Here is a 12,555-nt window from a genome sequence, read left to right as displayed (position 1 = left end):
TCGTGTCTCCTGCATCGGCAGGCAGAGTCTTTACCACTGAGCCACCTGGGAAGCCCTTTGGATGAAGTGCTTCACTTCAAATAGCCTATTTCAGAACCTCGTGGGAATGACAAAGAGAACAAACAAGAGGAAAGCGGCTAGAGTGTTAAGCAAGTGTGGTCTCCAGGTGAGATCCGCTTCACTGCCTTTCAACAGGGGCTGATGCAGTCTGAGAGCTCAGATGACTCTAATTTCAGGTCACTGGTCTTCATCTCCACTCCCTCCACCCCCCTCTGCCTTCAATCTTCAAAGTTCTCTCATCTCTGAAGACTGTCATTCTTCTCTTTCTTAAATTCCATTAGCTGACTTTTCCAATTTATCTTCTAAATTTCTTTCTGTAGCCTACTTTTTTGATTAAAGCTTTATTTTGTACTTTGGATTCTCAGTTCTTGCTATAAATCTGTTTACAGTGTAATTCATTGTACAGTGTGTATTGGGCAAATAGTAGTTATATGGAAAGGGTATTTATCAAGTTCTATAAGACAACTGAAGGGGGCCGATACCAGATCGTATTACACGTTTTTGATGGCCATCAGGTGTTGCGTTTATTTTCTTCTGTTGTCGAAGTATTAGCCCCTGGATACCGTCAAAGTTTGCCTTTACCATTCTCTGCACCTTATTCATTTTCTATTAATTTTTTTCTAATTATAAAAGTAATTACACGTTAATACGGAACAGGGAAAGGTAATTAAAAAAACCACTCCAGCATAATCTTGCCAAGGGTGAAAACACTGCATGCCTTTTCTTTGCATGTCAATTTCCTTCTAAATCTTATGCAGCATTAAAAAAAAATACCCAAGAGATCGCTCTAAATCCAGGCGATGCTGAAGATTAGCTGTTATTCACCAAGTTCATACGGAAATCAAAGACTCTCGGTGGAACAAGGAAGCTCACTTCCAGCAAAGGAACCTGGGTACCCCGGGTTCTTTTCAAGGAGGTACCTCATGTAGAAGACCGCGAGTACCGCAGCCACCTGGGAGCGGAGCGGAGCGGGAGGAGGCGGGGCTTCCATGATTGGCATAGAGGGAGAGGAGTTACAGGGCTGCCACCAATCAGGACTCAGCTTTGTTTTCTTGTACTGACCAATGAGAGAAGCGCTGCTGGTGAGCCTGTCTCCAAATCGGAGACACCCACTCCTATCGCAACCAATCATCAGGCGCCTTTTATACGGCACCCGCCGTGCTCTCGCCCCGTGGGCGGAGCTTTCCCGCCCCGCCCCTCCGGCCGCGGCTCCGCCCCTCCGCGGGCGGGGGCCAAGGCTGTGACTCGCGGCTGGAGCCAGGGTTGGGGGGCCGGGTTCCCGGCTCCAGAGTCCTGCGCCTGCCGCTGCGGTGCCGAAACCCGCAGGCTGCTGATTGTCCTTAGCGGCGGCCACGGCCGCAGCCTCCGTACTTCGGCCCCGGGCTGCCGACGCCTGAGAGAGTGCTCCTCCCGCGGCCACGGCCGCTGGGAGCAGGTAAGGGGCGCCAGGGCTGCAGCGCGTGTCCGAGCCCGAGCCCGAGCCCGAGCGCGGGGCGGGCGGCGGGCCAGCTCCCTGCTCTCCCGCCGCAGCCACGGGCCGATCGGGCCGCGTCTCCCGGAGACTCCGCCCGCCTCGGGCGCCTCCGCCGGGATCCGCGGCCGCTGCACCTGGCAGGCGGTGGGGGCGGGACCCCCGGAGTCCGGGACGCGGCGGGACTCGGGGCGGCGGCCGGTCCGGCGGGGCGGGGGATGTGCAGGTGGAGGGAAACGCGGAGTTGAGTCAGCCGGGCTCCGGGGAGAAGGACCTGCTGATAAGCGGTGAGCAGCCCGGCGGCTTTTTATTTTTTTAAGCGAGAAAGGTATCTGCACTTAGATGGTGTGAGTTACACATTCCTGGAAACGGCGCTTTGCACTGCGTTTACCCAGGCACACGATTTACTTCTTGTTTATTATTTTGAAATTCAAAGTAGCCTCTAACGTGAACTTACTTGGGGCTTTTTTCTTCCGTGACAAGCAGACCCAGCAGTGTGACTCACCTTTGTCTGGGCTGCAGTGGGGGCCGCGCGGTTGGGGTGAGGCGAGGATGCCGAGCTGGTGTGGAAGATGGTGGGGGTGGGATTTTTTTTTTTTTTTTTTTGCCTCCCTCCATGGGTGGGTGTTGAATTGCGATTCTTATTTCTTTAAACGTTAGCATTCGAATAATTATAATAATAAAAAACCTTTCTAAACATAGTCTCTGGGCTTTAGGTTTTAGGGGGCTGCACCTGCTACCCAGGCAGTAGTACTCTGCAGACAAATCCTAAGCAGTTGACTGCAGTGATGTGATTCACCTCTAATGAAGCACCTTGATTGATGTTACCTTTTCTCTGACGTGCTTAAAAGCCTTTTCTCGCTTTCCATTTGTTCACAAGTGAAATGAAGGTCACGAGTTTGAGTAGAAATGGCACAGGGAGGACTCTCGCAACGGTCCTCCCTTCCAGGTGCACTGCATTTAGGTCTTTTAATTGAGCAGCTCACCGCACTCCATCAATATTAGTATTCTCTTAACTCTCCGGAAGCAGGTAGTGCACCCCACGCCCATTTTGCAGGTACATAAACTCAAGGCCCTAGAGATGAGGGGAATTCTGCCCCAGGTCACTTGACTTCTGCTCTTACACACCTGTTAAGGGGTTTAATGCAGGATCCAGGAAGATACTTGCTGTCAATCAAGCTTCTCTGCGTGCCGGTTTGGTTCACATGCACACCAGTCAGAGGCGCAGATGGTTATTTCCAAGTGAAATATTCTCTTAGGCTTTTTTTTTTTTTACTTCTAGGTTGCTAAGATAGTTTGAATTTCACCAGAAAGGTCATTTTTCACACAGGCAAGAAAACCTAGAGGTGCCATCTCTATTTTAACCTAGTGAAAAATTTCTATTTTAAGTTTTGGGAGGTTTTCCACATTAGAAAATCTTTTCTTTGTTGCATCTCTGGCTTAGCATTGGGCTTGAGTAGTGTTTTCTGAATTCAGTTGAATTAGTTAATATTCATAAGGCAAATAAGAATGAAGGGTAATACATTTTGGTTATGATTTTTTTTTTGCAGGAAGTTTTTGCTATAAATTTAGAAGTGTCAAACATGTAAAATCCTCTATCCTTTGATCAGAGTAACACAAGGGAGTTTGAGGATTAATGGCAAGTAGGTTTAGTTGGATGGATGGGAGGGACTCCTTGAATAATGCCAAGGCGTGGGGAATCCTAGGGAGTTGTTAGGTTATGTTAAATTTATTAGTCATCAGGAACATGGAAATGCCTTATTTATTACTGAATGGAACTATTTGATCATGAAGTAACCCCTTGTATTCATGGCAGGTGCTCTGCTGGGTGGAACATGTACATTTTGAAATAACTTATTTGTTAAGTAAAGCATCCTTCACATAGGCCTTGTTAGTCCAGTTCTGATTCTGTTTACTCATTTGTTCTTTTTTGCACTCAGTATCTTTACTTAATTTTTACTCTTTTGGTCAAATTAAAATTTCTAGCACCCAAGCAGAACATTTCATAAAGAAACCTTTATCATCTGCTGATTTGTACAGAAAGTGAGCTTTCTTTTGATAAGCATCTCTTGCATTGTGATGTGGGAGGTTGGAAAAAGATTTATTCTGTTTGCAGAGTGGTGGTGGTTTAGTCGCTAAGTCATGTCTGACTCTTTGTGATCCCATGAACTGTAGCCTGCCAGGTTCCTCTGTCCATGGGATTTTCCATTCAAGAATACTGGATTTGATTACCATTTCCTTCTCCAGGGAGTCTGCCCAACCCAGGGATTGAACCCCACTGTCCTGCATTGCAGGTGGATTCTTTACCGCCGAGCCACCAGGGAAGCCTTGTAGAGTATTTACCTGTATTCTTACCTAGGGATCATAGCCCCCTGTGATGTTAAGGGTTTCTACCCTTCAAAAAAGATTTAATTACAACATTACAGTACTTCCACTAGATGGTGCACCGGGTGCTATTTACTGCAGATTTCAGGTTTTTTTTTTTTTTTTTTAAATAAGCATTTCACTGACAAAGATACAAACGTACAACAGCTGTCATCACTGAAGTTCAGACAGAATTGCAATGAGTGATTTAAGTCAGCTTAATTAAATGAGATTAATTGGAAGGACATGGCAGGTGAATTTAAAGTAAAGGAAGCTGTTAGTAATTTTAGAAATAACCTGTGAGAAAACTGGTTCTTGCTGTAGACAGGTACCTGGAACAGTGTCAGTTTATTGGTCTTTATTTCTATACACTTGAACCTGTTTGTTTTTAATGGTTTGTGTTTTGTTTAAATCTTATGTGAACTATGATGAGCTATTTGAGTGTGGTTTTATGCCTCCTATGAACAAACACATAAACGGTTTTTTTTCCAGGCATGTAAAACTGTTTTTTTGCTTTTTCCTTGAATGCTCACTTAATAAATCTTTCTATTCTTTTAGAAAAACATGATTATCAGCTTCAAGTAGGAAAGAGAGAGGAGCTTTCTCCCCTGGAAGGCAGGAACTGTTGGCTTGCTAGTTACTGGTTAATTGCTGCTCACTAATTGTTATAGGAGGGAGATGAGAAAACATAGCTGCTGCTTTGATAATGCCACACCAGGTATAGAAATGGTAGTGGAGAAGAAGGACTAGTTAGGGTGATTGCATTTTGTGAGGTGTTGCAGAAAACACTGGACTTTTAAAAGGCAAGATGAGCACTCAAGTGGGAAGGTCTTTGGCGGGTGCGGTGTGTCTGTATAATTCAGTTCCACTGACTTTACGTGGGCAGGAGAGCTTTGGTAATTTGGTATAATTTCTTGGAAGTAGTTCTGGTCGTCAAGGGATTTGATGGCGCTTTGGGAAGGGGAAATAAGTTGGTGACGCTCCTTCTAGGAGGGAAGCTCCTGGCAGAGCTGCCAGCTCTTGGGAGAGTGTGGGCTGGGGCACGGAGGGTGGGTGGTTGTAAGCAACCGGGGAGATGAGAAAGCTGCCCGAGCGTGGGTTTCCTGGAGTTCTCTGCACCTGAGCCCACAGAATCAAGTCTGAGCATTCTCAGTCAGGATTATAGCGGCTCCAGGGCCAGGCTTGGGCCACTTAACGCTTCCGTCTTCAAATTTATGTAAAATAAGCAGAATCCCGAAGTTGGTAAAATGAATGACTTTTGTATGCAAGTGAACAGCTTAAAAGAATTATTTAGCGTATGTTAGGTTCTAAAATTATGGTTCACTTCAGTTGCTGAGTTGTGTCCAACTCTGCGACCTCGTGGACTGCAGCACGCCAGGCCTCCCTGTCCATCACCAATTCCCAGAGTTTACTCAAACTTGTGTCCATTGAGTCAATGATGCCATCCAACCATCTCATCCTCTGTTATCCCCTTCTCCTCCCTCCTCCAATATACTTATTTTTGATAATGTTCTTCTACTCCCTCTGGAAACAGGCTTTATTAGAAATAGGTAGCCTTGAATATGGAGAAGGCAATGACACCCACTCCAGTACTCTTGCCTGAAAAATCCCATGGATGGAGGAGCCTGATAGGCTGCAGTCCATAGGGTCGTGAAGAGTCAGAAACGACTGAGTGACTTCCCTTTCACTTTCATGCATTGGAGAAGGAAATGGCAACCCACTCCCAGTGTTCTTGCCTGGAGAATCCCAGGGACAGCAGAGCCTGGTGGGCTGTCTATCGGGTCTCACCGAGTTGGACACTACCGAAGTGACTTAGCAGCAGCAGCGTAGCACTTTTTCTGTAGTTTGTATGTGTATATGGGAAAAGGGGCTTCCCAGGTGGCTCATTGGTAAAGAATTGCCTGCCAATGAAGGAGACACAGGAGACGCAGGTTCGATCCCTGGGTCAGGAAGAGCCCCTGGAGGAGGAAATGGCAACCTGCTCCAGTATTCTTGCCTGGAAAATTCCATGGAGAGAAGAGCTTTGGTGGGCTGCAGTCCATGGGGTCACAAAAAGTCAAATACGACTGAGCAACTACACGTGTATGTGTACATGTGGCAAAAGTCTCTGATCAGCTTTACCCAGGATTAAAAACTTGCTGGTTGCAAGACAATGCCTCTGTATGTGTACTTAAAGCAGTTTGAATCTTGAGAATCAAATACTTCTGAGAGTTATAACTTCTTTTTCTGGCACTTGGAAGTTTGTGGAAATGATGTTGTAAAAATTTGGAGTTGAGCCAAAGATAAAATCGTTTATGGAGCAATGGACCAAGACTTAGGAAGTTTCTACAGCTGATATAGAAACCACTTTTTCTCCTCTTCCTAATATGGCTTGTGATTTGACTTGAAGATTCTTTTTCGACCTCTGTGCTCTTTCCACGTTTTGAATTTAGTTCCCAGTAAGGCCCATCAGAGTTGACTGTTTTTTAGACGATTTCATCAGGGTACAGTGTTCAGGGGGAGGAAATGTTGGGCTGTGGGCAGTGAGGAGAGGAATTAATATCATTTTTATCTGTTGAGAGTATTTTTAAATAGGATCAAAATTTCTTATTTTGGAATTTTCAAAATGAAATCATTTCATTTTTAACATATACAAAGTTGAGTATAAAAACTTTAAGCTGAGGTTCTCAAACTTTACCATGTCTCAGAATCACTGTGGGGAGGGATTGTTAAAATTCCAGCGGCTGCTTCATACTCACAGTTTTTAAGTTCTCAGGTCTGGGAATAGGCCCTGCGAATAAGCATTGCTAATAAGCTCCAGGGTGATGGCTGGCGATGCTTCTGGTCCAGGACCACACTTCGAAATCCACTGACATGATTCCAGGGGGAATGTAAATGTAGTGGTGAAGAACCCAGACTTTGACTTTTGAAAGATCTGGCTTTGAATCCCTGCTCTGCTACTTAGTACTTTCTTTGACAACAGGCAAATTTCTTACCTCTGGTTTTCATTTCTAAAATGGCAATAATGTAGTATTATGATGTTGAGAATATCACATGACCTTGAATGTATGTAAAAACTCATATACGACAGTGCCTGGAGGGTTATAAGCATGCTGTAAATGCTGGCTTTTAGTCATACAAATCAATTAGTGAATGAAATACATAGGATCCTGAATCTTGTAAGTTGAAGTATGTTCCTTAAAGACAGAAACATTTACATGTATTCTCATTTCCCTTCAGTGTGCTGTGGGAGAGATATATGAATGCTTGACTTCTGTTTAATGAATGAAGGAGCTATTTGTGGATCCTAGTAAGTTTAAGAAACCTTTTTTAGGGACTTAGAATATTCACATTGGTAGTATGTTTTTTTCCCCCGCCTTAAAAGATTGAACTCTTTGGTCAGAATATACTGGAGTTTAGCTATAATCATTGTAGTCCACACTTTATAGAGCAGGCATCTTAAAGGTGGCTTTTAGGCATTCACTGCAGGAGAGAAGTCATCTTTTGAATACCTGCAGGCTCCCCTGGGGAGGGGTGACTGCCATTGATGCCCTGGAGGCATTCATGGAGGTCCCACCCCAGCTGCTGGACACCTGGCTCCCTCCCTCGCCGCCCCCCCCCCCACCCCCATCACCAAGAGCCCACCTCTCTCTGGCGGACATCCCCCAACCCCCAGCCCCGAATGCCATCACTTCTGGCACAGACACCCGTTTATTTCCGTTGTAGCAGTTGTCACATGCTTACCATAATTTTATCTGTTTCCTCTTTACGTTTCCTTCATTGGATGTCAGCTCTGAGGGTAGGGATCTGTCTTCACTGCTGTGTCCCCAGCATGGGGCACAGTGTCTAGTGTGTGCGGACTGGACTGGCTACATACTGTGATGGGTGTATGAGGTGGTCGGGACTGGGACCCTCCCCAGCTGAGGGTGCAGACTGGAGTTACTGGCCCTCTATCAATACGGGTCCAGGCAGAGCCACTCATGTTGTTTTATTGTGTTTTCCCCCTCCCCACATCAGCACTCTCTCCTGGGCATAAATGTAATTTCATTGTGTTCTGCCACGTTATTACCTGGGCTGGCTGTGGCTTGCTCCTACTCCCCGCGTTCTTGCTAGCATTTGATCATTTCTGACCTTATAATTTTTTCCAATCTGATTTCACAGATGGAGCAATCTTGGGCACATATGTTACTGTTCTGATTGGCAATTCTCTGTTTACTAGTACAGTTAAGTATCCTGTCAGATGCTGCTTAGGTGTGTGGGTTTTGCCTTTTGTGAATTGGCATTGACATGTTCTTTGCTTTGGGTTTCTTTATCTTCACATGTTTCAGCCTTAAATTACAGCAGGTTTTTTTTGTGTGTGTGTATATTCTCAATGTTAATCTCTTATTAGATTTTAAATGGTGCAAATATTTTCTTAGCCTTTTTTTGCATGTCGTTTTTTTTATTGAACAGAATCTTAATTTTTGTTACAATTTGATCCATCCATTTATTCCACCTTCCGGGTCTTGTTTAGGACATATTTCTCCATTCTTAGTTAACAAAGGTGGGTTTCTAGTTTGTTCCAGTTCCACACTGGTTTTTGTTTTTATTTTCGCTATTACAACTTATTTACGTATTTTGCTATGTGGAAGCGTGTCCCATCTGTGCGTCTTCAAAATTATTTAAGCTGGTGGTTTTCAACTCTGGCTTTATGTTAGAATTAACTGGATAGTTAGAGACATGCCTGTTTAACCCAGATCAACTGAATCTCTAGGGAGTGGAGCTCCGCAGTTGAATTTTTAAAAAGGGCCTCAGGTGATACTGACCTAGGGCCATGGATGAAACCATGTATCAGAGAGACCTATTTGCAGTGCAATAATAGATAGAGAACGGACTTGAGAGAGTAGCATTGACATATGTGTATGGTGGGAAACTGCTGTGTAAAAAGGGAGCTCAGCCTGGTGCTCTGTGACAGCCTAGAGGGGTGGGATGGGGTGGAAGGAGGCTCAGCAAGGAGGGTACACAGGTGTACTTACGGCTGATTCACGTTGTACGGCAGAAACCAGCACAACATTGTACAGCAGCTGTACTCCAGTTAAAAAGAAAAAAGGAAAAGATATTTATGGTTTTTCAATACAGTTTTCGTTTCTCCACGTTCTATGTCGTCTTTGTTGGATTAATTCCTAGGTATATCAGTTTTCGTTTCTGTGTGAATGACACTTTTGACTCCTGTTCTCCCCATTTTTTCTCCCTTGTGGAGGGAATCCTGTTGATACAGATGTGTCTGTATGTATTGATGTAAGTCAGTTAGCTAACCTGTCTATATTTAACCTTTTTTGCAGGCGTAGCAATTGTGCTGAGTCTGTTGTATTTTAACGGTTACTTTTTCTTTTGGGTGTTCTATGAAGGTGATTATTTCATCTTTACATAATGGCCGTGTGTCTTTTCCTTACGCTTCTCACCACCTTGCTCTGTGTTTGGTCTCTCACTGCATTTGTCTAGACTTGTGGTGATCAGTGAAGATTAGCAGGGATAGAGGCCACTTGATCACTTTAACACCCTGGAGGGAATCCGGCCTTAGTTTTGCCTTTAGTTGGGAGATTTCATTTTTTACAGTTGTATTTGATTTCATTAAGAAATTATGACTTCATTGTTGCAGTTTAAAAAACGCGAGAGGTAAGCACAGAATTCTCTTCCTGATCTTGGCAAGGAATCCAACCTAGATGGTATATAGCTCTTAACCCAAAAGTTACGGTTGTCTGTATTGAGGCTTTTAAATTAAAATTTTTAAGTTAAATATTTGATTATTTTAATCAGGCTCTTCCAAAGTAAGTTGTGTATAATGACTCCCCTTAGGACAAACCTGAAGTTGTTCTGCATCTTAAACTGTGAATTTAAAAAAATTTATTCAAGTATAAGATATACCTAGAGAAATGCATACACCAGGTACCTAGAAATATGTAATGCAACTGTCCTAAGTGTGCAGGTCACTGAATTTTCACAAAGCAGACACACTGTGTAACCAGCACTTGGGTGAAGACACAGAACATTACTGGGACCCTGGATGCCAGTCTCCTGCTCGTATTCACTATCTTGACTTTTAACCACGTGGAGTTAAAAGTGCTCTGCCACCCGCTCCTGCTGGGCTGCCAACTTTTGGTGCTTCCTTTGAAGGAGAAATCAAAGTCACCTCTGATAGCTCCTTTGAAGACGCATGGCCTTGACCTCCGTTCTCACAGCTGCAGTTTTCAGACCTTTGGTCACAGTATGCTTCACACTCTTAAAAATTATTAAGGATGTTTTTGTTTGCATGGGTTGTATCTATTAGTATTTACTGGCTTGCAGTTTCAAACAGGAAATTTTATTTATTTTATTTAAAGGCACAGCCTCTTAACGTTGTCACATATTTTTAATGTCATGGATGTCCTGAAAGGTTCTTGAGGAGCCCCAGAGTTCCTGGATCCTGAGAGCAAAGAGCTGGCTCCTGACACCTCCAGCATAGCTGAGTGCCAGCCCTTCATTCTGCTCTGTCTCCTTGGGGTGCTGAACCAGATCCAACCTCTTCTCTTCCTCCCAAAGTGATCTTCTTAGAAGCAGGGACTTGCTACATCTTGGCTCAGCAGGGCTGTATTTTTTCCCAGCGAAAGAAAGCTTAGTAACACTAGGAAAGCAAACATTTCTGAGATTGGCAATTCCAGACCTGTATGAAGGGGCCCATTTTTCTCTCTTGACAGCATAAGCACATCTGTAAACATGCTATTACTTGGCTGATTTTCCTCTTTTTAGATGGAGATAATCACAAAGAAACCTGCAAGAAATGTCCTGTGTCTGTGTATCAAAAAATATTTGCTTGGTGACGTCATCATAATTAAAAAGAGTTATAACAGGTAGTAACCTGTTGTGATGCTTTCAATTTAATGTGTGGTTTAACCTGTTCTTCTGTTCTTTATTTCCTGTAAATGGTAACCTGATCTTGATTTGATTCAGTGTCTATTTTTTGGGACAATATTGCTTCACAGTGGTGTGGTGTACTTGTAGCTGGATTCAGACAATGTTGGTTGTCTCTTTGTAATATTCATGGTCGTTAATAATCATTCTCTAGATCCATTATTTTATTTCTCAGTCGCTCAGTTGTGTCCAACTCTTTGTGATCCCACAGACTATAGCCTGCCAGGCTCCTCTCTCCATGGAATTTTCCAGGCAAGAGTACTGGAGTGGATTGCCGTTTCCTTCTCAGGGGATCTTCTTGGCCCAGGGATTGAACCCATGTCTCTCGAGTCCCCTACCTTCTTTATCATTGCTCTGCCTGGGAAACCCCTTTATTTTATGAGGGGTTTGCAAAATGGTGATATTTAAATTCTGTCTCCCTTTCTAATTTATTAGGATATCTTTATAAAGAGGAATTATATTATTTGAGATATAGTTAGTATAGAAAGGCAGGTTAAATATTCGGTTTAAAAATTAGTTTTCAACAGTATAAGATTATAAGAGAAGCATGTTCAGGATGAAGAAATGGGTTCATCATTTTTCTTTGAAACAGCAGCCTAAATTGTGTTGGTTTGCAGAAGTAAATCCAAAGGAAACTATGAATAGAAAAGTCCTTTTGTTGTATTCTTAAAGTAGCTTAACTTATTTGAAGTAAAAAAAATAATGGTAGACACTTCTTGGTGGTGTTAGGGACTTTTTTTTTTAGTTAAACCAAGACTTTTCTTGCCTCCACAGTGATGTATTTATTATGTATGACTATCCGTTCATGTATCTTACACTGTGTTCTGAGACCAGATTTGAAAGTGTAAAAGGCACCCTGCCTTGAAAGTGTTGATAGTGCAATAAAATAGGTGAAAAGTTGCCCTTTAAAAAATTATTTATTTATTATTATTTTTGGCTGCACCAGATCCTCATTGCTGCTCGGGCTTTTCTACAGATGTGGCAAGTCGAGGCTACTCTCTAATTGCAGTGCTTGGGCTCTGTGGCTCTGTATTTATTACAGTATTTCCCCCTCTTAAAAATTTATAATATTGAGAAACAGATGATAGAAAATAAGGAGTTTCTTAGGAGAAACCGAAAGCGGTAGGTGACATGTTATCTGGGCTACAAGTCAGATGGAAGTAGACAGTCTGTTGGAATTTGGGTGAGAGAAAAAGGGCAGGTGCTTCCAGTCTCTCCCGGCAGACTTTCACCCTGCTGCCCACTGGTGCCAGCCGTGAGTGGAGCAGGTCCTTCGGCTTCAGGTCAGGCTGGTTTTCAGCTACCCCTCCCTCCCCACATTCCATCTCATCACTTGAGCAAAAGATGATATCAATATTTGTGTACGTTTGTGAAACCCCTCGTGGCAACTGATTAGTAAGAGCTGTCAGCAGTGGGATTCTTCAGACCTTCCTCTTCTGTGTATTTCAGGTTGGTGTCCTTGGAAGAGTGTACACAGTTCACGCACTGAGGTTTGTTAACTTGTTTTTGGTTCAGTGTCTTGAACTTTGTAAATGACAAAGAATGATGTTGGATTGGCTTCTGGTGTTCTCCATGTTTCTGATCTCAAGAGGACTCTTGAGCTGGGTAATTAAATGTACTCTTTTGTGTATGAAGCCTAAAATATCCCTCAGCGACAGACTGACTGGTATGGCAGGACTGCTTATCAGAATAGACATTTTCCTGTCTGAGCCTAATTGTGGACTTACAAAAGCCTCAGAACACTTTAACAAACT

At 43.5% G+C, this 12,555-nt stretch overlaps 1 protein-coding gene across 1 annotated transcript in view; it reads left to right on the top strand.

Annotated features, from left to right (window-relative positions):
- Positions 1–1,276: 1,276 nt before the first annotated feature.
- The window catches only part of MPP7 (membrane palmitoylated protein 7), a 225,435-nt gene continuing 214,156 nt past the window's right edge, over positions 1,277–12,555 (top strand). Inside the window, exon 1 of the mRNA XM_027559723.1 lies at positions 1,277–1,495. The gene's annotated coding sequence lies outside the window, so the exon portion shown is untranslated. The remainder of the gene's footprint in view (positions 1,496–12,555) is intronic.

The sequence above is a fragment of the Bos indicus x Bos taurus genome, chromosome 13 (genome assembly GCF_003369695.1).
Source record: "Bos indicus x Bos taurus breed Angus x Brahman F1 hybrid chromosome 13, Bos_hybrid_MaternalHap_v2.0, whole genome shotgun sequence".
Taxonomy (NCBI): domain Eukaryota; kingdom Metazoa; phylum Chordata; class Mammalia; order Artiodactyla; family Bovidae; genus Bos; species Bos indicus x Bos taurus.
The sequence above is the reverse complement of the archived record's forward strand: the minus strand, read 5'-3'. Positions and strand labels throughout refer to the sequence as shown.